Genomic DNA, 26,862 nt, shown 5'->3' with positions numbered 1-26,862 from the left:
AGTCCTGTGAAGTTGGTTGTTGATCATTGCTACGCAGCCATGATGATGTCTGGTCATAGATTCTCAAGACAATTTAAGTCAAAACTGTAACTCGGCCACTCAGGAACATTAAATGTTGTCTTGGTAAGCAACTCCAGTATATCTTTGGCCTTGTGTTCTAGGTTATTGCCCTGTTGAAAGGTGAATTTGTCTCCCAGTGTCTGTTGGAAAGCAGACTGAACCAGGTTTTCCTCTATGCTTTTGTGTGTGCTTAGCTCTATTCTGTTTCTTTTAGTCCTAAACAACTCCCCAACTCTTGCCAATAACAAGCATACCCATAACATGATGCAGCCACCACTATGCTTGAAAATATGAAGAGTGGTACTCAGTGATCTGTTGTGATGGATTTGGCCCAAACATATCACTTTGTTTTCAGGATATAAAGTTCTTTCTTTGGCACATTTTTTGTAGTTTTACTTTATTGCCTTATTGCAAACAAGATGCATGTTTTGGAATATTTTTTATTCTGTACAGGCTTTCTTCTTTCCACTCTGTCATTTAGGTTAGTATTTGGTGAGTAACTACAATGTTGTTGATCCATCGTCAGTTTCTCCTATCACTGCCATTAAACTCTGTAACTGTTTTAAAGTCAGCATTGGCCTTATGGTGAAATCCCTGAGCGGTTTCCTTCCTCTCCGGCAACTGAGTTAGGAAGGATGCCTGTATCTTTGTAGTGACTGCGTGTATTGATACACCATCCAAAGTGTAATTAATAACTTCACCATCCCCAAAGGGATATTCAATGTCTGTTTTTTTACCCATCACACTTCTTTGTGAGGCATTGGAAAACCTCCCTGGTCTTTGTGGTTGAATCTATGTTTGAAATTCGCTGCTCAACTGAGGGACCTTACAGATAATTGTATGTGTGGGGTACAGAGTTGAGGTAGTCATTCAAAAATCATGTTAAACACTATTAGTCCAAGCAACTTATTTGACTTGTCAAGCACATTTTTACTCCTGAACTTATGTAGACTTGTCAAAACAAATGGCCTCTATTCTTACGGACTCAAGATATTTCAGCTTTTCATTTTTGTAAGAAATTCCAACAACATAATTTCACTTTAGCATTATGGGGTATTGTGTATTGTGTAAATCTACATTTATTCCATTGTAGATTCAGGCTGTAACACAACCAAATGTGGAAAAAGTCAAGGGGTGTGAATACTTTCTGAAGGAACTGTATATGAGAGTCTGTGGTGGTAATGGTAGGCCAATTAATAGGCCCTCAGGGAAATCTTGAAATGTCTGTTGAAATTTTCAGCTCAATGGCAATGACTCTCTCCACCATTATCAGTGGTAATGGTCTCTCACCACCACCACCTTCAGTAGGCTTGGAAAATAATAAACTATAGGCTACTGTAGGCTACATTAATATATTTGTATGACTTAAATTCATGTCAGTGGCCCAGTGGCCCGGCATACATAAAGATCCGAAGGGAGAGTGGGTTTGCTGGTTTGCTGAAATTACCCTGCACTGTCTGATCGTCAAAACAATTGTGATGGGGGCACTTATCAATGTCTCAGATGCTATACAGTAGAAACCAGCTGATAGAAACAGACGTTATCCAGTAGAAATCTGCTGGTAGATGTTAAATCATTCGATAGAAATCTGCTGGTAGATGTTAAATCATACGATAGAAATCTGCCCATAGAAAATGCATATAACAGCCTAGTAAAATTCTATATCTGGTAAAACATTTTTTGAATCAATGTTTGACAACTTTCATTGAACTGAATATAATATGATACGGTCTGTAACCTACCTCAAATAGTCATGAGTTATGAGAGAGACATCCAAAGGTGAGTACAATCCATTACCGCATATTCGGGAAAGCTTTGGTTGAACCTAATGCGCGGGTAACAGAAAGATGCAACTCTGAAATAAGAATGGTTCTGAAAACAGCTCTCATGCACAATCTTGGTCCTCGCTTGGAGAAAATTCCTCACAATGTCAAGAAAATAGATCCAGTGGTAGTCTAAATGTTGAGATAGGGTAACTCATTTATGAATTCGCCATAACGTCCATGCGTGGGTGTTCTGTCACTGAGTTTCTCAATCCCGTTACAAACCAATCTGGGTCCAGTTCTATAAAACATTCATTGGATGCTGCCACACGTTTATTTACAATGAGAGACGAACGTGGAATATGGTCCTTGAAGCAAACCAAATGAAATTGAACACGGTAGGCGGGAGACTATCCTTTCTGTACACCGCTGTCATATATTTGGGTCAATGTCGGTATGATGCCGCCAGCGTGTCGCGGTGAGACGACCTGTCTATTCTCTTCGTGTCCAGACCGCCTGTCAAACAGCCCTGTGGATCGCGCACACCACAGCGGTAACCGCGCTCTGCGCTCCACACAGACCGATTGCACTGCCTACTGTATTTAAAGAGACACAGCAGAAAATACACGCAACTAAGGGCGCGGTGACTGTGCATTTCACTGTGCATTTTGCAGTAACTACTTTTCTATTGCATATATTATAAACCATACAGGCCACCCTACACCATAAAACAAATAATTCCTCCTTGAGTATTCATGTATGATCCATGTCTTTAATTAATTATATGGGTATTTATATATGATTCTTGTCTTGAATTAATTATATGGGGCAGGTAATGGTCACCTTGACATTATTTATTTGATTTATGTATTTTTATTTAACATTTATTTAACTAGGTAAGTCAGTTAATAAGAACAAATTCTTCAGATGCAGTGCATTAGACCGCTGAGCCACTCGAGATTTGTTTCTACTGTGTAATGTCACAACAGTGCAATACACCAAAACATCATACATCTAATTCTGTTTTCGTGAAAACATATAACTGTGATAGCTTTCTCCAACATGGAATCTCTACAGTTTACAGCAGTTGGCTTGAGAATCATACTAGCCTAATGAAAGTCAATGGTAGAGCAGCCATCTAAACTTATCCTTACTGCTTTCATGACTGTATGAATCTAAGAGCTGTGACTGAGAAACGTTCTGGCACTGCAGTGGGCAAGGGAAGAGACATGGCTGTGACCCTTTATTCTCCCCAAAAATGTACATAATTTTTTTCTATTCAATTTAAGGCCTCTATTGGCATGGCAAACATATGTTTACATTTCCAAAGCAAGTGAAATAGATCATAAACAAAAGTGAAATAAACTTTTTAATATTGCTGCTGTGATATTTCACCCAATAGATATGGGAGTTTATCAAAATTGGATTTGTTTTCAAATTATTTGTGAGTTTGTGTAATCTGAGAGAAATGTGTGTCTATAATATGGTCATACATTTGGCAGGAGGTTAGGAAGTGCAGCTCAGTTTCCATCTCATTTTGTGGGCAGTGTGATCATAGCCTGTCTTCTCTTGAAAGCTCTTTCTCAATAGCAAGGCTATGCTCACTGACTCTGTACATAGTATCACGTTTTAGTGAAGACCCAGATGCAGACAGCGTCGAGGTAACAAAAGTTTATTACTAGAACAGGGTCAGACAAAACAACAGGTCAAGGGCAGGCAGAGGTCGGTAATCCAGATCAGAGTCAAGAGGTACAGAACAGCAGGCAGTCTCAGGGTCAGGGCAGGCACACAAAGACAGGTGAAACAGATCAGGGTATGACACACAGTCAAAGATTTCCTTAATTTTGAGTCAGTCATGTGGTCAGGTATTCTGCCCCTGTGTACTCTCTGTTTAGAGCCAAATAGCATTCGAGTTTGCTCAGTTTTTTTGTAAATTCTTTCCAATGTGTCAAGTGAATATGTTTTTAACGGCTCTTTTCTGGATTTGGATAATTAGCGGGTATCGGCCTAATTCTGCTCTGCATGCATTATTTGGTGTTTTACGTTGTACATTGAGGAAATTATTGCAGAATTCTGCATGCAGAGTCTCAATTTGTTTTGTATCCCATTTTGTGAATTCTTGGTTGGTGAGCGGACCCCAGACCTCACAACCATAAAAGGCAATGGGTTCTATAACTGATTCAAGTATTTTAAGCCAGATCCTAATTGTTATGTCGAATGTTATGTTCCTTTAGATGGCACAGAAGGCCCTTCTTGCCTTGTCTCTCAGATCGTTCACAGCTTTGTGGAAGTTACCTGTGGCGCTGATGTATAGTTTTTTGTGTGCTCTAGAGCAATTGTGTCTAGATGGAATTTGTATTTGTGGTCCTGGGAACTTGACTTTTTTTTGTCTTACTGAGATTTACTGTCAGGGCCCAAGTCTGACAGAATCTGTGCAGAAGATCTAGGTGCTGCTATAAACATTTGATTCTAGTAGGGTGAGGCCGGGTGCTGCAGACTGTTCTAGTGCCCTCTTCAATTCGTTGATATACAATGCCTTGCAAAATGATTCATCCCCAATGGTGTTTTTCCTATTTTGTTGCATTACAACATGTTTTTTACATTTATTTTTATTTAGATTTCATGTAATGGACATACACAAAATAGTTCAAAATTCAAAAAAATTCTAACGGAAAAGTGGTGCATGCATATGTATTCATCCCCCTTTGCTATGAAGCCCCTAAAAAAGATCTGGTGCAACCAATTACCTTCAGAAGTCAGAAGTCACATAATTCGTTAAATAAAGTCCACCTGTGTGCAATCTAAGTTCCACATGATTGTCACATGATCTCAATATATATACACCTGTTCTGAAAAGCCACAGTGTAAGGCGTCCAGGTGTAGCAGGTAAGGCGGAGTCAGGCGCAGGACACAGAGATTAGTAATTCACGTAACTACGTAAATATTCCAAGAAGGAAAATAATCAAGCTCACATACACAGACCAACTTACAATGAACAAACACGCACAAAACCATGGGGGAACCAGAGGGTTAAATAAGGAACATATAATTATGGGAATGGAAACCAGGTGTGTACAATGAAGACAAAACAAATGGAAAATGAAAAGTGGATCGGTGGCGGCTAGAAAACCGGTGACGTCGACCGCCGAACGCCGCCCAAACAAGGAGAGGGACCAACTTCAGCGGTAGTCGAGACACCCAGAGTCTGCAACACCACTAAGCAAGGGGCACCACCAATCAAGCGGCACCATGAAGACCAACGAGCTCTTTAAACAGGTCAGGGACAAAGTTGTGGAGTAGTACAGATCAGGCTGGAGTTATAAAAAACATCAGAAACTTTGAACATCCCACGGAGCACCATTAAATCCATTATTAAAAAACTGAGAGAATATGGCACCACAACTAACCTGCCAAGAGAGGGCCGCCCACCAAAAGTCACGGACCAGGTCATTAGGGCATTAACCAGAGAGGCAACAAAGAAACTAAAGACAACCCTGACGGAGCTGCAAAGCTCCACAGCGGAGATCCATAGGACCACTTTAAGCCGTACACTCCACAGAGCTGGGCTTTACGGATGAGTGACCAGAAAAAACGCCTTGCTTAAAACCTCTCTGGGATATGTGGGACAGTAGTGTCCCACCTCGCCAACGGCCAGTGAAAGTGCAGGGCGCCAAATTCAAAACAACAAAAATCTCATAATTAAAATTCCATACAAGTATTTTACACCATTTTAAAGATAACAATCTCATTAATCCAGCCACAGTGTTTGATTTCAAAAAGGCTTTACAGCGAAAGCACCACAAACGATTATGTTAGGTCACCACCAAGTCACAGAAAAACACAGCCATTTTTACAGCCAAAGAGAGGAGTAACAAAAACCACAAATAGAGATCAAATGAATCACTAATAGGACATGTATGTTTTGTTTGCTAAAGTGCATATTTATATTTAAAAAATCGAATTTTGCCGCGTTACGTTCAGTAGTTCTAAAACATGCAGTGATTTTGCAGAGAGCCACATCAATTCACATAAATACTCATCATTAATGTTGATGAAAATACAAGTGTTATACATGGAATTAGAGATATACTTCTCCTTATTAATGCAACTGCTATGTCAGATTTCAAAAACACTTTACGGAAAAAGCAAACCATGCAATAATCTGAGTACAGTGTTCAGACAACAAAGCAGCCAAAAAGATATCCGCCATATTCTGTAGTCAACATTAGTTAGAAATATCATAATAAATATTCACTTACCTTGATGATCTTCATAAGGATGTAGTCCCGGGAATCCCAGTTCCACAATAAATGTTTGATTTGTTCGATAAAGTTAATAATTTATGTCCAAATAGCTTCTTTTGTTAGGGCGTTTGGTAAACAAATCCAAACGCGTGTTCAGGTCCAGCCGAGCGTCGGATGAAAAGTTAAAAAAGTTATATTACACGTCGTAGAAACTTTTCAAACTAAGTATAGAATCAGTCTTTAGGATGTTTTTAACATAAATCTTCAATAATGTTCCAACCGGAGAATTCCATTGTCCATTGTTCCATTGTAGAAAAGCAATGGAACGAGAGCTAACTCTCTCGTGACTGCGCCTCACGAGCGTGTGGCACTCTGCCAGACACCTGACCCAATCTCCTCTCATTCGCCCTCACTTCACAGTAGAAGCCTCAAACAAAGTTCTAAAGACTGTTGACATCTAGTGGAAGCCTTAGGAAGTGCAATATGACCCCATTTACACTGTATATTGGAATGGCAAAGAGTTGAAAAACTACAAACCTCAGATTTCCCACTTCCTGGTTGGATTTTTCTCAGGTTTTCGCCTGCCATATGAGTTCTGTTATACTCACAGACATCATTCAAACAGTTTTAGAAACTTCAGAGTGTTTTCTATCCAATACTACTAATAATATGCATATATTAGCATCTGGGACAGAGTAGCAGGCAGTTTACTCTGGGCACCTTATTCATCCAAGCAACTGTCACCAAGAAGTTAAAGAACAAAATAAGGTGTTCGCCAAAAGGCATGTGGGAGACTCTCCAAACATATGGAAGAAGGTACTCTGGTTAGATGAGACTAAAATTGAGCTTTTTGACCATCAAGGAAAACGCTATGTCTGGCGCAAACCCAACACCTCCCATCACTCCGAGAACACCATCCCCACAGTGAAGCATGTTTTTCATTGCAGGGACTGGGAAACTGGTCAGAATTGAAGGAATGATGGATGGCACTAAATACAGGGAAATTCTTGAGGGAAACCTATTTCAGTCTTTCAGAGATTTGAGACTGGGATGGAGGTTCACCTTCCAGCAGGACAATGACCCTAAGCATACTACTAAAGCAACACTTGAGTGGTTTAGGGGGAAACATTTAAATGTCTTGGAATGGCCTAGTCAAAGCCTTGACCTCAATCCAATTGAGAATCTGTGGTATGACTTACAGATTGTTGTTCACCAGTGGAACCCATCCAACTTGAAGGAGCTGGACCAGTTTTGCCTTGAAGAACGGGCAAAAATGCCATGGGCTAGATGTGCCAAGCTTATAAAGACATACCCCGAGAGACTTGCAGCTGTAATTGCTGCAAAAGGTGTCTCTACAAAGTATTGACTTTGGGGGGTGAATAGTTATGCATGATTAAGTTTTCAGTTTTTTTGCTATATTTCTTGTTTGTTTCACAATAAAAAAATATTTTGCATCTTCAAAGTGGTAGGCATGTTGTGTAAATCAAATGATACAAACCCCCCAAAAATCCATTTTAATTCCAGGTTGTAAGGCATCAAAATAGGAAAAATGCCAAGGGGGGTGAATACTTTCGCAAGCCACTGTATATGTTGAAGAGGGTAAAGAGAGGGTGAAAAGCCAATTTGACATTTGCTCATTACATTGTTTTCACTGAGGAAATGTACGAGTCTGCTGTTAATGATAATGTAGAGGATTTTCCCAAGGTTGCTGTTGACGCATATCCCACGGTAGTTATTGAGGTCAAATTCTTCAACACTTTTGTGGATTAGGGTGATCAGTCCTTTGTTCCAAATATTGGGGAATATGCCAGAGCTGAAGATGATATTAAAGAGTTTAAGTATAGCCAATTGGAATTTTTGGTCTGTATATTTGATCATTTAATTCAAGATACCATAAACCCCGTAGGCCTTGGAGGGTTTGTATTTTGTCCTGTAGTTTATTCAATGTAATTAGAGAATCCAGTGGGTTCTGGTAGTATTTAGTAGTTGATTCTAAGAATTGTATTTGATCATGTATATGTTTTTGCTGTTTGTTCTTTGTTATAGAGCCAAACGATTGTAGAAGTGGTTCATCTATACAACTCCAATTTGGTTAGATAACCGTGTTGTTGTTTGTTTATAATAAATATCAGAGACTCGAACCATCTGCCTCCCGTGTCTGCATCTGGGTCTAACCTTGTACCATTATAGTACGAACTGGCCATGACAGACCGAGCAGACTTGGACCAGCTCCGCCACGCTGTCTCCCTGCAGGGAGCCTCCATTGGGAGGCGTGAGGATCTACTAAAGGACTTTTTGGAAGGGCTTCGTCCCCTGATGGAAAGCCACGAGCAAGGGTTTAAGGCAATCATGGAGCAAATCAGGGAGTTACCTCATTGGCAGCCTGCCACCTCTGAGATCCCTCAACCACCCAGTAACCTTTTATCTATTAGTGGTGAGTTTGTACAGCCTACCCTGGCTCCCCGAGAACCCCGCTTACCTCCTCCGGAGCGATATCCTGGGGATCCTGGAGCCTGCCGGGGTTTTCTTTCGAAATGCGGCGTTATTTTTGAGCTACAGCTGTTCCTTTCGGACCGATCGAAGATAGCGTATATTATTACGCTAATGTCGGAAAGGGCGCTCTCCTGGGCTACGGCAGTTTGGGAGAAACAATCTGCCATTTGTCGTCATCTGGAGGATTTCTTGGCAGAGGTGAGGAAGGTGTTCGATTCTCCGGTATCTGGGAGAGAGGCGACCCGAAAACTACTTGAAGACTCTCGTAGTGTGGCAGACTACTCTGTAGACTTTTGCACGTTGGCAGCCGAGAGTGCCTGGAATCCGGAGTCCCCTTTCGAGACCTTCCCCCATGGTTTATCAGAGGTAATAAAAGATGAGCTAGCTGCTCGGGAATTACCGGTTGACCTCGATTCCCTCATCTCTCTCACCATTAGGATTGATGGACGTCTACGGGAGCAGCCTCGGATCTGTCTGCTGTTCCTCCTGGAGGTTTCCAGCAAGGCTCGCGCTACCTCCCTTCCTCCAAATCGTCCTTACGATTGTGCTATTGACCTCCTCCCGGGCAGCACACCGCCTCGAGGCCAGCTATATTCCCTGTCTGGCCCTGAGACCAAGGCCATGGAAGAGTACATTGAGGATTCTCTGGCTGCTAGCAGCATTCACCGTTCTGCCTCTCATGCCGGCGCAGGGTTCTTCTTTGTGGGAAAGAAGGACAAGACCCTGTGTCCATGTACTGATTACCGGGGCCTCAATGACATCACAATCAAGAATCGGTACCTACTACCACTCCTCTCCTCGACTTTCAAACCTCTCCAGGGGGCTACCATTTTAACTAAACTGGACCTCTGGAATCCATACCACCTTGTTCGGATACGCAAAGGAGACGAGTGGAAGACGACTTTCAACACGGCCAGTGGACACTATGATTACCTGGTCATACCGTTTGGACTCACCAACGCTCCCGCTGTCTTCCAGGCCCTGGTCAACGATCTGCTCCGGGACATGTTGAATCGTTTTTTTTGTCTACCTCGACGACATCCTTGTTTTCTCCTGTTTTGCCCAAGAACACATTCTCCATGTTAGACAACTCCTGCAGCGCCTCCTGGACAATCAGTTATTTGTAAAAGCGGAGAAGTGCAAGTTCCACCGCTCCACTATCTGTTTTCTGGGATACATCATCATGGAAGGGAATGTTCAGATGGATCTGGAAAAAGTGAGAGCCGGGGTGGCCACAACCCACGTCCAGGGTGCAGCTACAACGGTCTCTGGGGTTTGCACATTTTTACCGCCCTTTCATTTGGGGCTACAGAAACCTGGCGGCTCTCCTCTCTGCTCTCACCTCTCCCAAGGTACTGTTCACATGGTCCCCAGCAGCAGACAAGGCTTTTGTAGATCTGAAGCAACGATTCACCACTGCTCCCGTCTTCATCCATCCGGATCCGACCCGTCAGTTTGTGGTGGAGGTTGATGCTTCTGACGTGGGAGTAGGGGCCGTACTTTCCCAGTGATCCGTCCAGGACCAAAAGCTTCATCCCTGTGCCTTCATGTCCCATCGTCTCAACTCTGTGGAGAGGAACTATGACATTGGCAACCGGAAACTCCTAGCGGTTAAGATGGCTCTGGAGGAGTGGAGGCATTGGCTGGACGGGGTGGAACATCCATTTTTAGTTTGGACTGACCATAAGAATTTAGAATACCTCCGCACTGCCAAGCACCTTAACTCAAGGCAAGCCCGTTGTGCCCTGTTATTTACCAGGTACCATCTCCTACCACCCAGGGTCCAAAAATGTGAAGCCGGACACCCTTTCCTGCCTGTACAGTTACGCTGCCACAACCTCGGAATCAGAGACCATCCTCCCTGTCTCATGTTTTGGTTGTCTGGGGGGTATTGAGGCTCGGGTCCGTAAGCATAACGTTCCCAGTCGGACCCTGGGGGGGTGGAGCCTCAAGTCTCAAGTCAGCCTCAAGTCCTGGAATGGGCTCACTCAGGCCCACTCAGGCTTCCTCCATCAGATGGCAACTCCAGCATCCTGATGGTGGTTGACAGGTTCTACAAGGCTGCCCATTTCATCCCTCTTCCTAAGTTACCTTCAGCCAAGGAGATGGCCCAGCTCATGGTGCAGCACGTCTTCCGAATCCATAGACTGGGGGGGTCCTCAGTTATCGTTCTGATTCCGGAAGGCACTTATCAGACGACTATCCTCGTCTGCAGGACAGTTTGAAGAGGTATGATCAGACTGACTCAGGATGGGGGAGTCATCACAAAGAGAGAACCTTTCCTGCTGTGCTCTTGCTTTGATCCCATAAAAGTCCAGCTGCAACTGCACGAGAATGCCCTGCACCATTACTGTCCCAGACTTGTAGACGTTGACAGAGGTTGTTTAAATGACCCCATATCTGCTGCTCCAGTTTCAACTTCCACCTGACTGTGCTGCTGCTCCAGTTTCAACTGTTCTACCTTATTATTATTCGACTATGCTGGTCATTTATGAACATTTGAACATCTTGGCCATGTTCTGTTATAATCTCCACCCGGCACAGCCAGAAGAGGACTGGCCACCCCACATAGCCTGGTTCCTCTCTAGGTTTCTTCCTAGATATTGGCCTTTCTAGGGAGTTTTTCCTAGCCACCGTGCTTCTACACCTGCATTGCTTGCTGTTTGGGGTTTTAGGCTGGGTTTCTGTACAGCACTTTGAGATATCAGCTGATGTACGAAGGGCTATATAAATACATTTGATTTGATTTGATTTGATACCCTATTTCTTGACATAGGGGGTAGTGTGCTCTTATAGCACTGTGCCATGCCAGGGGTTGGTCTGTGTGGAAAATGAAGTTGCTTACGTTCCCATCGTTGTAGCAGTCAGCAAATAGTCTCTTGGGATTGTCCTTGAGGAGCTTTTTTAAAAACGTATTCTGTGTAGTGTTATTTTTAATATCCATGGGGTACTGTATCGTAATAACCTCTGGACAGGGATAAGCCATGGGGGCTTCAAAGGCCTCTACATTTGGGTGGATGAGGGGCTGTGGAACTCTCTTGCCATTGTTAGGCTCAAGAGTTTTCACACCTCTCACTTCACACTTCAGTGCTAATTGATCAGGTCAGTTTCTTTCCTATCCTCTTGGTAGCTTAGTAGCCTTATTTATTAAGCTTTATAAAACAAAATTACCTAGAGATTATTGTATTGAATTTTTTGCCTTCAGAAGTAGGTTCCTACTAAACATCACTGACTTACAGTAGTTTTGTGTTGGATGGTATTTCCAGGTTCTGCTGTGTTTCCTCTGAGGCTTTGGTTTGTTAGAACATTTTGTTGTTGATAGTCCTTGGTACAGTAGTAATAGTCCATTCCGGTAATTTTGTCCAAAATCAACGCTTTAGGAATTGGTCTCTCTCTATCTCTCTCTCTGTACCAGCCTCAGAAATTGCAGCCCAAATAAATGAGAGACTGTGTGAGTCAGGCCTTTATGGTCAAATTGCTGCAAAGAAACCATTACCAAACGACACCAATAATAAGAAGAGACTTGCTTGGGACAAGAAACACGAGCAATTTTGGTTCCAACCAATATGTCTTTGTAAGACGCAGAGTAGGTGACTGGATGAACCCCACATGTGTGGTTCCCACCATGAAGCATGGAGGAGGAGGTGTGGGGGTGCCTTTTTAGAATTCAAGGCATACTTAACCAGTATGGCTACCACAGCATTCTGCAGCGATATGCCATCCCATCTGGTTTGCGCTTAGTGGGATTATCATTTGTTTTCAAGACCGGTGGGAAAGCATTCCAGGTGAATCTGGTTGAGAGAATGCCAAGAGTGTGCAAAGCTGCCATCAAGGCAAATGGTGGCTACTTTGAAGAATCTCAAATATAAAACACTTATTTGGTTACTACATGATTCCGTATGTGTTATTTCATAGTTTTGATGTCTTCACTATTATTCTACAATGTAGAAAATAGTCAAAAAATAAAGAAAAACTCTAGAATGAGTAGGCGTTTCCAAACTTTTGACTGGTACTGTGAGGCGTGTTGCTGACTTTATATTGTATAGAGCAGAGACCGTCACTGCTGCTCATATCATTTGCAGAAGCCTAGACAGAGCAGCATACAATCCTTGTCTCAGCCTTCTCAAATTCAAGTCCTGCTGTTCAGCTGCTGCATCCTTAACAGGCACATTATTTATTTATTTATTTATTTAACCTTTATTTAACCAGGTAGGCAAGTTGAGAACAAGTTCTCATTTACAATTGCAACCTGGCCAAGATAAAGCAAAGCAGTTCGACAGATAAAACGACACAGAGTTACACATGGAGTAAAAACAAACATACAGTCAATAATGCAGTATAAACAAGTCTATATACAATGTGAGCAAATGAGGTGAGAAGGGAGGTAAAGGCAAAAAAGGCCATGATGGCAAAGTAAATACAATATAGCAAGTAAAATACTGGAATGGTAGTTTTGCAATGGAAGAATGTGCAAAGTAGAAATAAAAAATAATGGGGTGCAAAGGAGCAAAATAAATTAATTAATTAAAATTAAATACAGTTGGGAAAGAGGTAGTTGTTTGGGCTAAATTATAGGTGGGCTATGTACAGGTGCAGTAATCTGTGAGCTGCTCTGACAGTTGGTGCTTAAAGCTAGTGAGGGAGATAAGTGTTTCCAGTTTCAGAGATTTTTGTAGTTCGTTCCAGTCATTGGCAGCAGAGAACTGGAAGGAGAGGCGGCCAAAGAAAGAATTGGTTTTGGGGGTGACTAGAGAGATATACCTGCTGGAGCGTGTGCTACAGGTGGGAGATGCTATGGTGACCAGCGAGCTGAGATAAGGGGGGACTTTACCTAGCAGGGTCTTGTAGATGACATGGAGCCAGTGGGTTTGGCGACGAGTATGAAGCGAGGGCCAGCCAACGAGAGCGTACAGGTCGCAATGGTGGGTAGTATATGGGGCTTTGGTGATAAAACGGATTGCACTGTGATAGACTGCATCCAATTTGTTGAGTAGGGTATTGGAGGCTATTTTGTAAATGACATCGCCAAAGTCGAGGATTGGTAGGATGGTCCGTTTTACAAGGGTATGTTTGGCAGCATGAGTGAAGGATGCTTTGTTGCGAAATAGGAAGCCAATTCTAGATTTAACTTTGGATTGGAGATGTTTGATATGGGTCTGGAAGGAGAGTTTACAGTCTAACCAGACACCTAAGTATTTGTAGTTGTCCACGTATTCTAAGTCAGAGCCGTCCAGAGTAGTGATGTTGGACAGGCGGGTAGGTGCAGGTAGCGATCGGTTGAAGAGCATGCATTTAGTTTTACTTGTATTTAAGAGCAATTGGAGGCCACGGAAGGAGAGTTGTATGGCATTGAAGCTTGCCTGGAGGGTTGTTAACACAGTGTCCAAAGAAGGGCCGGAAGTATACAGAATGGTGTCGTCTGCGTAGAGGTGGATCAGGGACTCACCAGCAGCAAGAGCGACCTCATTGATGTATACAGAGAAGAGAGTCGGACCAAGAATTGAACCCTGTGGCACCCCCATAGAGACTGCCAGAGGTCCGGACAGCAGACCCTCCGATTTGACACACTGAACTCTATCAGAGAAGTAGTTGGTGAACCAGGCGAGGCAATCATTTGAGAAACCAAGGCTGTCGAGTCTGCCGATGAGGATATGGTGATTGACAGAGTCGAAAGCCTTGGCCAGATCAATGAATACGGCTGCACAGTAATGTTTCTTATCGATGGCGGTTAAGATATCGTTTAGGACCTTGAGCGTGGCTGAGGTGCACCCATGACCAGCTCTGAAACCGGATTGCATAGCAGAGAAGGTATGGTGAGATTCGAAATGGTCGGTAATCTGTTTGTTGACTTGGCTTTCGAAGACCTTAGAAAGGCACGGTAGGATAGATATAGGTCTGTAGCAGTTTGGGTCAAGAGTGTCCCCCCCTTTGAAGAGGGGGATGACCGCAGCTGCTTTCCAATCTTTGGGAATCTCAGACAACACGAAAGAGAGGTTGAACAGGCTAGTAATAGGGGTGGCAACAATTTCGGCAGATAATTTTAGAAAGAAAGGGTCCAGATTGTCTAGCCCGGCTGATTTGTAGGGGTCCAGATTTTGCAGCTCTTTCAGAACATCAGCTGAATGGATTTGGGAGAAGGAGAAATGGGGAAGGCTTGGGCGAGTTGCTGTTGGGGGTGCAGTGCTGTTGTCCGGGGTAGGAGTAGCCAGGTGGAAAGCATGGCCAGCCGTAGAAAAATGCTTATTGAAATTCTCAATTATGGTGGATTTATCAGTGGTGACAGTGTTTCCTATCTTCAGTGCAGTGGGCAGCTGGGAGGAGGTGTTCTTATTCTCCATGGACTTTACAGTGTCCCAGAACTTTTTTGAGTTAGTGTTGCAGGAAGCAAATTTCTGCTTGAAAAAGCTAGCCTTGGCTTTTCTAACTGCCTGTGTATAATGATTTCTAGCTTCCCTGAACAGCTGCATATCACGGGGGCTGTTCGATGCTAATGCAGAACGCCATAGGATGTTTTTGTGTTGGTTAAGGGCAGTCAGGTCTGGGGAGAACCAAGGGCTATATCTGTTCCTGGTTCTAAATTTCTTAAATGGGGCATGTTTATTTAAGATGGTTAGGAAGGCATTTAAAAAAAATATCCAGGCATCCTCTACTGACGGGATGAGATCAATATCCTTCCAGGATACCCCGGCCAGGTCGATTAGAAAGGCCTGCTCGCAGAAGTGTTTCAGGGAGCGTTTTACAGTGATGAGTGGAGGTCGTTTGACCGCTGACCCATTACGGATGCAGGCAATGAGGCAGTGATCGCTGAGATCTTGGTTGAAGACAGCAGAGGTGTATTTAGAGGGGAAGTTGGTTAGGATGATATCTATGAGGGTGCCCGTGTTTAAGGTTTTGGGGAGGTACCTGGTAGGTTCATTGATTATTTGTGTGAGATTGAGGGCATCAAGTTTAGATTGTAGGATGGCTGGGGTGTTAAGCATGTTCCAGTTTAGGTCGCCTAGCAGCACGAACTCTGAAGATAGATGGGGGGCAATCAGTTCACATATGGTGTCCAGAGCACAGCTGGGGGCAGAGGGTGGTCTATAGCAGGCGGCAACGGTGAGAGACTTGTTTTTAGAGAGGTGGATTTTTAAAAGTAGAAGTTCAAATTGTTTGGGTACAGACCTGGATAGTAGGACAGAACTCTGCAGGCTATCTTTGCAGTAGATTGCAACACCGCCCCCTTTGGCAGTTCTATCTTGTCTGAAAATTTTGTAGTTTGGAATTAAAATGTCTGAGTTTTTGGTGGTCTTCCTAAGCCAGGATTCAGACACAGCTAGAACATCCGGGTTGGCAGAGTGTGCTAAAGCAGTGAATAGAACAAACTTAGGGAGGAGGCTTCTAATGTTAACATGCATGAAACCAAGGCTATTACGGTTACAGAAGTCGTCAAAAGAGAGCGCCTGGGGAATAGGAGTGGAGCTAGGCACTGCAGGGCCTGGATTCACCTCTACATCGCCAGAGGAACATAGGAGGAGTAGAATAAGGGTACGGCTAAAAGCTATGAGAATTGGTCGTCTAGAACGTCTGGAACATAGAGTAAAAGGAGGTTTCTGGGGGCGATAAAATAGCATCAAGGTATAATGTACAGACAAATGTATGGTAGGATGTGAATACAGTGGAGGTAAACCTAGGTATTGAGTGATGAAGAGAGAGATATTGTCTCTAGAAACATCGTTGAAACCAGGAGATGTCATTGCATGTGTGGGTGGTGGAACTAATAGGTTGGATAAGGTATAGTGAGCAGGACTAGAGGCTCTACAGTGAAATAAGCCAATAAACACTAACCAGAACAGAAATGGACAAGACATATTGACATTAAGGAGAGGCATGCTTAGTCGAGTGATCAAAAGGGTCCGGTGAGTGGAGAGGTTGGTTGGTGATTTAGACAGCTAGCCAGGGCATCGGTAGCAAGCTAGCATAGGATGGAGGTCTGTTGTTAGCCACCTCCTGCGCTCCGTCAGTAGATTAGTGGGGTTCCGTGTGGTAGAGGGGATCAATCCAAATCACACAACAACAACAAAAATAAAAACAATAGATATAGTTATAGAGGCCCAAGAAGAAAACATAATAATAATAATAAAAAAATAGAAAAATTGTCCGATTGTCTATTCAGATAGCAGCCGGTAAGACAGCTAACGGTTAGCAGGCCGCAGATGGGCGATTAGGTAACGTCGCGACGGAGGAGCCAGCCGAATAACTCCTTCGGGTAGATAACGTCGGCAGTCCAGTTGTGAAGGCCCGGTGGGGCTCCGCGAAGGCAGCAAAACGGGTCCGGATAGGCGACTGCAGCCCAGGTGCGATTGATGGAACTCAGGAGTGATTGACGGAGCTTGCTAGCTCCGGAACAATTGATGTTTGCTCCGGAATCGACGAAGGCCGATAGTCACACGGTAAACAGCTAGCTAGCTGTGAGATCCGGGCATGAATGCCCAGAGAGCAGTCGAAATCCAGGGACATGGAGAGAAAAATTGGTCCGGTATGCTCCGCTCCGAGCCGCGCTGCGCCGTACAGAACTGGCGATAGACTTTCGAGCCAAAGGATAGCCGATGACCACAAACCGTGGTTAGCTGAACACCAACGACTTGCCAGTAAAGGAGCCAACTAGCTTCTGAACTAGCTTCTAGATTAGCTTCTGGCTAGTTTCAGGCCAGCCTCCTGGAGTTTCTGGCTAGCTTCTTGGAGGATTACAGATCTGAGGTAAATAATACTTTTTTATAAATATACATTGGTGAGGCGGGTTGCAGGAGAGTGTTTTGAAGATGAGTTGATGGAAAATAAAAATAAAATGTATGTGAAAAAGTTGTAAATATATATATATACAGGACACGACAAGACGAGGACAAAAGACGTCTGAACTGCTATGCCACCTTGGAGAATGTGACTTAACTTAACTTAGTGACTAGAGCCCTCATAGCTCTGCTTACAGACAAATCTTCCTTGTGTGTAAAACACTCTCTCTGATCAAAGTTTGACCACTCTCGACCTGCAAATGATGACATTGCAATCAATAGCACAGCAACAGCATTAAGCAGGCCTTTAAAGGCCAGCATGCACCCACTCTCTCTCAAATACAATATGTCAACACATTGCATTATTATTCATCCATCTACAAGGGGCAGCCAGTCTACTGACACTACATAACAGACATGACAGTGCACATTCCAAGCAGCAGCATAATCATCTCAGGGTGAGCAGGGGAGTGATGCTTTCTCCCTGCACAGTGGCCCCTGGCACTGTTACCTCCCATTAATAACTTCACTTAGCTCCGTGGTGACCAGGAGGACTGGGGTCAACCTACAAATAGATGCTTGACCTGGCCACTGAGTTCCAGTGAGACTACTCATGCTGAAGCAGTCAGGGTCATGCCTCTGTCTCATCTACTGTATGGCAACCGCCTCTGGGACTCGTGAGTAAAAAGACCACACAGCATCTTGCATTTATGTTAATGCTTGTTTGATATACCAAAAGGTAAGGTTTCTTTCTGTAAACGTTTTAGCCATCAACAATACAGTAAACCTGGGTTGATCTGCAAAAAGTTGTGAAATGTCATTCTGTCAGTTTAAGACATATCACCTCCATTTATGTACACATCACATCCATGCCCTCCTGTACCTTTCAGGAGATGACCGAGGCTGTATCCCAAATTGCACCATAGTCCATATAGAGCCCTTACCTATGGGCCCTGGCCAAAGTAGTGCACTTTATAGGGAACAGTGCCATTTGGGATGCAGACCAACAATGAAATAAGGGGTCTGTGTCTGTTGTCCTCTCCCAGAACCCATCTTCTATATGGATGTCATATAGAGCCATTGGGAGTGGGCTGTCTGGCCAGATATAAGGAGCCAGGTCAGTTGTCAGAGATCCTTTTCATTATTCAAAAGGATTTGAATCAAGATCCACACATGTGGAATAATACATTTGTATTATACACGACAGGGCACGTACTAGGAACCCAATGATATAATCTGTGATTTACAAGAAAACTCATTGAACAGTTCATGGCATTTTCATTGGATCACATTATTTATTTAACCTTTAGTTAACTAGGCAAGTCAGTTAACACATTCTTATTCACAACGATGGCCTACCCGGGCCAAAGCCGGATGACGCTGGGCTATTGTGGGACGCCCTACGGGACTCCCAATCACGGACTGTTTTGAGACAGCCTGGAATCAAACTAGGGTCTGTAATGAGGCCTCTTGCACTGAGATGCAGTGCCTTAGACCGCCGGGCAACTCGGGAACCCCACATGAATATCTAAAGATTGAGCCATACTTACTGTTTTTTCTTGGCAATGTTCTGGCAATGTTCTTCTGTTAGAGATGATGTGAAACTAAAGAGAATATATAACTTCATAACTCATTATTTGAAGTATAAAGGATATAATGAATTCAGGATCATATTTTACTTGGAAGACACATTCATACTCTATTTGTATGGCATCATTTTTTCCACATTTTCCACTGCTCAAACACAATACAAATAACAGGCCTTGAAGGCCAATAGAACGAATGTCAAACTCTGCCATGGGAAAATGTGTGATTTTATATCCCATTAGTATTCATTGAGCGTTTCCCATCAAGAACCTAACTCTGCTTTTATCCTGTAAACACAGGTCTCAGGGGAAATTTAAGGCTACAGCCATGGTGTTACTCTACATACAGCATGACTCTCTGCTTCGCAATGGGGAAGAGAAAGGGCACTTCATCTGTCGTCATATAACTCTAGAACAATAAACACATCTCTTTGGGCACACCACATCATTTCAACATGGATAATTGGGTCATATTTGGTTGAGGCGTTGATAAATTAAAGAGTACAACCTATATTCACCCATTCAAAAATCCAGCCAAAAGATAGTTGAATTTCCAATGTGTTGTCACTATGCTTTTAATTTAACCATATAAAACCACAACCAAATTTCAAATGGGAATACAATGCCAGATATTTATTTATTTATACAACAGATGAATGTGTTATCCCTGTGCTTACTCTAATAGCAGAACCAAATGGCCTGGATTGCAGTTGAGGTTTCAAGTACATGGTGCAAGTGACCAATGTCGTTCGAGATTCTGCACATAAATTGTGAAGATCTCCACAGACCTGCGGCGGCCTATGCATGCTATCTTGAACATGCACACTTTATATGATAACATAAGAAGACATTTATAGTTACAGTAAAATCTAAATGTGGCCATGGATGTGTTACTTATTTTAAGTTTGAATGTTACATTAGTTTGTAAAGTAGCTTTAACTTCAGGCGATTTACTGTATTACAAAATTAATATTGAATTGTGTTTGGTGGACAACGCAACCAAATATAAACATTTGAAGAAGATGTAGGAATATCTACTGCTTGGATAGTTCCATCTGAGCTATAGGCTTAATCCTATTCTTTAACTTTTATTTTATATGTTAACTTGTAGACAAATGGGCAAAAACTGGGCAAAAACTGGTTGAATCAACATTGTTTCAATGTAATTTGTCAACGTATTGTGATGTGGAATCTATGTGGAAATTACACTGGATTTGAAAGAAGTCATCAATGTAAATTGTTGTTTTAAGGGTGAAGTATCAATCACAGGAATATGTCATCATGGTACCAACATATTTTATACAAACCTTTGAATTTGTACCTTTAAAACAATGTCAGAATTTCAACGTTATATCCACTATCAGAAGAACAAAAATATATACTGGGTAGTACCTCCTACTGGAGAATTGATCTATCTACAACTACCTCTTGGTCTCCCATCCAATAGCTGTTGATGACTTTGCAAATGTTATATACTGTAGGCCTAAATAGCATCATTGATGAAAGGAGCTATAAAGTATGGTCACATTTAATTTGCTCTGTTAAATCTATCCCTTGGAATGACTTCGATAGCAACAATGAATCTATTTAGTTTTTAAATGGAGATCTCTCAACAATCATTCTTGCGATAGCACATTGGTAATAATCACTGAAAATAGGAATAGGAAACCAAAAGGTGCGGTAGCACACTGGTAATAATCACTGAAAATAGGAATAGGAAACCAAAAGGTGCGGTAGCACACTGGTAATAATCACTGAAAATAGGAATAGGAAACCAAAAGGTGTGGTAGCACACTGGTAATAATCACTGAAAATAGGAATAGGAAACCAAAAGGTGAGGTAGCACACTGGTAATAATCACTGAAAATAGGAATAGGAAACCAAAAGGTGAGGTAGCACACTCGTAATAATCACTGAAAATAGGAATAGGAAACCAAAAGGTGCGGTAGCACACTGGTAATAATCACTGAAACTAGGAATAGGAAACCAAAAGGTGCGGTAGCACACTGGTAATAATCACTGAAAATAGGAATAGGAAACCAAAAGGTGTGGTAGCACATTGGTAATAATCATTGAAAATAGTAATAGGAAACCAAAAGGTGCGGTAGCACATAGGTAATAATCACTGAAAATAGGAATAGGAAACCAAAAGGTGAGGTAGCAGTAGATAGATCAACTTCCAGTAGGTGCTGCCCAGCCTATTTTCTTACATTTTTAAAGATACAAATTCAACATATTTTATACAAGGTTTGTCTGTGTTGAAATGTGGATACTATGATGATATACATTGCCTTCAGAAAGTATTCAGACCCCTTGACTTTTTCCACATTTTGTTATGTTACAGCATTATTCTCAAATGGATTAACTAAAAACATTTCCTCAGCAATCTACATACAATACCTCATAATAAAAAAGCAAAAACAGGTTTTCAGCATTTATATAAAAAATAAAAAACAAATACCTTATTTACATAAGTATTCAGCATGCATACGTACTGCTAGGAGACTCAGGTGCATTCTGTTTCCATTGATCATCCTTGAGAAGTTTCTCCAACTTAATTGGAGTCCACCTGTGGTAAATTCAACTGATTGGACATGATTTGGAAAGGCACACACCTGTCTATATAAGGTCCCACAGTTGACAGTGCATGTCAGAGCAAAACCCACGAGGTCAAAGGAATTGCCCGTAGAGCTCCGAGACAGGATTGCGTCGAGGCACAGATCTAGGGTACCAAAAAATGTCTGCAGCATTGAAGGTCCCCAAGAACACAGTGGCCTCCATCATTCTTAAATAGAAGAAGTTTGGAACCACCAAAACTCATCCTAGAGCTGGCTCCCCGGCCCAAAACTGAACAATCGGGGGAGAAGGTCCTTGGTCAGGGAGGTGCCCAAGAACCCGATGGTCACTCTGACAGAGCCTTAGAGTTCCTCTGTGGAGAAGGGAGAACCTTCCAGAAGGACAACCATCTCTGCAGCCCTCCACCAATCAGGCTTTTATGGTAGAGTGGCCAAACGGAAGCCACTCTTCAGTAAAAGGTACATGACAGCCCGTTTGGAGTTTGCCAAAAGGAACCTAAAGGACTCTCAGACCATGAGAAAATAGATTCTCTGGTCTGATGAAGCCAAGATTGAACTATTTGGCCTGAATGTCAAGCGTCACGTCTGGAGGAAACCTGTCACCATCAGTGAAGCATGGTGGTGATAGCATCATGCTGTGGGGATGTTTTTCAGCGGCAAGGACTGGGAGACTAGTCAGGATCGAGGCAAAAAGGAACTGAGCAAAGTACAGAGAGATTCTTAATTAAAACCTGCTCCAGAGCACTCAGGACCTCAGACTGGGGTGAAGGTTCACCTTCCAACAGGACAACAACCCTAAGCACACAGCCAAGACAACACAGAAGTGGCTTCGTGACAAGTCTCTGAATGTCCTTGAGAAGACCAGCCAGAGCCCGGACTTGAAACTGATCGAACATCTCTGGAGAGACCTGAAAATAGCTGTGCAGCAACGCTACCCATCCAACTTGACAGAGTTTGAGAGGATCTGCAAAGAAAAATGGGAGAAACACCCCAAATACAGGTGTGCCAAGCTTGTAGCGTCATACCCAAGAAGACTTGAGGCTGTAATCGCTGCCAACGGTGCTTCAACAAAGTACTGAATAAAGGGTCTGAATACTATTGTATTTTTTTTTTTTTTATGTATTAACTTGTTCTTGCTTTGTCATTATGGATTATTGTGTGTAGATTGATGAGGGAAAAAAAGATTTAATCAATTTTAGAACAAGGCTGTAACGTAACAAAAAGTGGAAAAAGTCAAGGGTTCTGAATACTTTCAGAATAGACTGTAATCTTGTTGTTGAAATTTGACCCTCAAAACAACAATTTACTTTTTCAAATCCAATGTTTTTTCCATGTAGATTCCGTATCACAATACGTTGACATATTACGATGAAACAACGTGTATTCAACCAGTTTGTGCCCAGTATGACATTTCACACGACCATATTGCACCAGAACACTGGGTAATTTCTCATCGTGAGAAATAGTCCTATGGTTTAGATGTCAACATTCAATGCATGGTGCGAGAGACCTGATATTGATGCGAACAACCATCCTCTTAATGGTAGCTCTCCTCTAAATGGTAGCTCTAACAGAATGAAAATCAAAACCAGCCCATTTACCCTATTCTCATTGTAAGCAGTGAAATAGTGCAAGCCATTGTGTCTGTTCTTGATGCATGTTTATGAAGAGTTACACCTGTATAAATCGCCACGTGAGATCCTGTTACGGTAAATGCACTATGGTCCTGGATGGGAACTCCACTGTAGCGTCCAGCGATGTAGTAACAATGGCATCTAAATAACTCTACCTCCTCTTATGAAACGTGTATATGATTTGCATAGAAACTTCAAAGCTACATCTCTCCTTGGACAAGTTACTTAAACATCACATAAATATTACTCCCAGGAGTCTCTATTTAACAAATAGGGTACTTTAAATGAAACAAGTTTGACCTCCCACACACGAGAACGTTTTTACTGACAGTGGCTGGAACAGAGACAGCAACGTGTCCTTATAATGCTTTGCCAAAACAACACCTTGTCATTGTCATCCGAACACCATATCCTCTGCCCTTTAACACCACTAAGTTCTGTTCTGGAACCCATTCCTAGCATCATATTCTATAAAACACTTACTTACATATCACGTTCAACTCTTACTCCATTGTCCATTCCTATAACCAGTACAGTAGTTATGGTATTCTGTTTGAGAGGGGGAGAGGAGAATAGCAGTGGGCATTGATGCCTCTTTTCACATAAGTCACACTATTCCCCTATATTAAGAGAGAGAGAGAGAGAGAGAGAGAGAGAGAGAGAGAGAGAGAGAGAGAGAGAGAGAGAGAGAGTATATTGAGTGGAATGTGGTGGCAGTGAAAATGCTGGAAGGTCTACAGGGATGATTTAATTGAAAATGTGTTGTTTGGGTGTGGGTCTCCCAGCTATCCGTGTCGTCAAACTGACTGGAATGATTTAAAATAGGGTTCCAAGAGGTGCAATCTTCTAATGGATTCCTGGAGCCCATGGCTGTAAGACTGTAATTTCCTATCCATAACCCCCCTTCTCTTCCCACGTACACTCATCCAGCACAAATAAACAGATGCAGACATCAGCAAAAATGATTTACTTGTCACAATACATGTCATACAATACAATAAACTGGCCTGAATGCCAAGCGTCACATCTGGAAGAAACCTAGCACCATCCTTATGGTGAAGCATGGTGGTGGCAGCATCATGCTGTGGGATTTTCAGTGGCAGTGATTGGGAGACTAGTCAGGATCGAGGGAATGATGAACGGAGCAAAGTACAGAGATCCTTGATGAAAACCTGCTCCAGAGCTCTCAGGACCTCAAACTGGGGGTGAAGGTTCACCTTCCAATAGGACAATGTTGGACAGGACCCTAAGCCCACAGCCAAGACAACGCAGGAGTGGCTTCGGGACAAGTCTCTGAATGTCCTTGACTGGCCCAGCCAGAGCCTGGACTTAAACCAGATTGAACATCTCTGGAGAGACCTGAAAATAGCTGTGCAGCGACACTTCCCATCCAAGCTGACAGAGCTAGCAAGGATCTGCAGAGAAGAAGGGGAGAAACTCACCAAATACAGGTGTGCCAAGCTTGTAGCGTCATACGCAAGAAGACTCAAGGCTGTAATTGCTGCCAAAGGTGCTTCAACAAAGTACTGAGTAAAGGGTCTGAATACTTAAGCAAATATGATATTTCAGTTTTTTGTTTTTTATAAATTTGCAACAATTTCTAAAAACCTGTTTTTGTTTTGTCATTATGGGGTATTGTGTTGATGAGGGAAAAAGAAGATTTAATCCATCCAGAACAAGGCTTTAACGTAACAAAATGTGGAAACGTCAAGGGATCTGAATATGTTCCGAATGCACTGTACATAAACTGATGTCCTGAATTAATCAACCTTTTTTCATTCTCCATGATGATGTTGTTGAAACTGATCATTGGTCTTGTCAGTTCCAGCTAATAATCAATCAAATTCAATCCCCCAAAAAATTGATTTTCTTTACATCGGCAGTTGTCACAAAGTGATTTATGTAATCATGTGTCATGTTTATTGATTATCTGTATCGCCATGTGTCTGTTGGCCCAATCAGTGTCCCTCACTGGGACTTGCTGTGTACTAGCTAACGTCTAGTAAGGTCTAAAAGGATGTGGATGGATAGTGATGTTTATGGTTTTGTCCCAAATGGCATCTTATTTCCTATATATGGAACAAGGTGCCATTTGCCACAGACACTATGAGTTTTAATGAGTCAGAGGAAAGAAGAGAAAGTCTCTAGAGGGGGAAACTGTTTCACCATGTTTTCCCTCCAGCATTGCCTAGAGAGGATGTGGTAACCTTATATAGAGTACTGAGATGGGTTGCATTCGTTCAGCGGATATCTTATTTCCCCTAGTTCCTTCCTCTTCCAGAATAGCATGCATTGACTCAAAACAAGTAAATTAGCAGTTGTGGAAAAAACTCAATCATCTGGTTGTCAGCTTCAGTGTGATTTGACCTTTGGGGAATGGCATTGCACTGACAACACCATTGTGAAACCGTCAGGACCATAATAGTTCACCTCTATGAAATGCTTTAGATCCTCTCCAATTATTTTGGTGGCACAATTACTAGAGAGCTGTGCTCAGGGCATTCTACTCTGCAGCCTCCACAGCCTTCCTTATTGGAATGCTATAAAATGGATTATATCTGGGATAATCTGTCACTGTTACGCAGTGCATATCACTCAGTCGGCTTGTTCATGCGAAGAAGTAGAGATTATTATCAACCTACAGGTATGAAGAAAGAGAACAACACAAATGGAAAGTGAAAACCCCTAAATGTGTCTTTCAAGCATGGCTGTCTGGGTTGGCATACATCAGGAAACAGTTGTAGACCGCTCAGCTATGTGTTGTGTTCATAAATGCCTGAGGAGACTTTGTAAATCAACTACCCCTTGACTCTAAGCTTTGATGCACTATAAAGACAATTTCATCATGATACGCAGGTTTTGGCATTGTCCTCATTAAAAGCAGCTCCTCTCCAGGCTACTTCAGTTCACTTTAAACGTCTTAGCTGATGTCACAAGACTAGCAGCAGCAGCAGTGTGCCTCTCTTTCTCCCCATAGTTCTTCTTTGTTTACATCAGCCATTACTGGTGTGTAGAGTGGGATAGTTCTGTTTGACAGTAATCTGAGGACTGACTCAATGCTCCTCAGACAACATTGTGATGGTGATACATGTCTATGTTGGTTCATTATGTTCTCTCAGTCTGCCCCTCTCTGTACCCCTGCAGGGGGCAGTGTCACGGTGAAAGTGATGAGAAGCTTTAATATGCAGCCACCAGGGGTAAATTGGCTTTTATATTTTGCACCTTGCCCTGTTAAGATTCAGATGCCCAGTCGACTAAATTAGGCTTAATATTCAACAGTGTGTGCGTTCCAAATGGCACCCTATTCCCTATTGGGGCAGCAGGTAGCCTAGTGGTTAGAGCATTGGGCCAGTAACCGAAATTTGCTAGATTGAATCCCTGAGCTGACTAGATAAAAATCTGTCATTCAGCCCCTGAACAAGGCAGTTAACCCACTGTTCCTTGGACGTTATTGTAAATAAGAATTTGTTCTCCGCTGACTTGCTTGGTTAAATCAAATATCAAAAATCCCATTATAGTTAACTACTTTTGAAGGAGCCTGTTGTTATGCATGGACTACAGACCTCTCACGCCCAAGAGCTGGAGAATGGAAGAAAGGGTTTCAACTGGGAATATGGTGGTGGCATTATGTCACCAAAAGTATTCACATGACCACTCTGTGCACACTCTCATGAAACAGTTTTTCTTGGGAGAATATTTACTTTTTACATTTTGAAGTCATTAATATAGGCTGGT

At 42.6% G+C, this 26,862-nt stretch overlaps 1 protein-coding gene across 1 annotated transcript in view; it reads right to left on the bottom strand.

The window, feature by feature from the left end:
• The window catches only part of LOC109880560 (WSC domain-containing protein 2), a 100,540-nt gene extending 98,156 nt beyond the window's left edge, over window positions 1–2,384 (bottom strand). Inside the window, exon 1 of the mRNA XM_031804262.1 lies at window positions 1,803–2,384. The gene's annotated coding sequence lies outside the window, so the exon portion shown is untranslated. The remainder of the gene's footprint in view (window positions 1–1,802) is intronic.
• Window positions 2,385–26,862: the final 24,478 nt, after the last annotated feature.

Source organism: Oncorhynchus kisutch, linkage group LG3 (assembly GCF_002021735.2).
Source record: "Oncorhynchus kisutch isolate 150728-3 linkage group LG3, Okis_V2, whole genome shotgun sequence".
Taxonomy (NCBI): Eukaryota; Metazoa; Chordata; class Actinopteri; order Salmoniformes; family Salmonidae; genus Oncorhynchus; species Oncorhynchus kisutch.
Note: the sequence above shows the minus strand (reverse complement) of the source record. Positions and strands in the feature narration are given on the sequence as shown.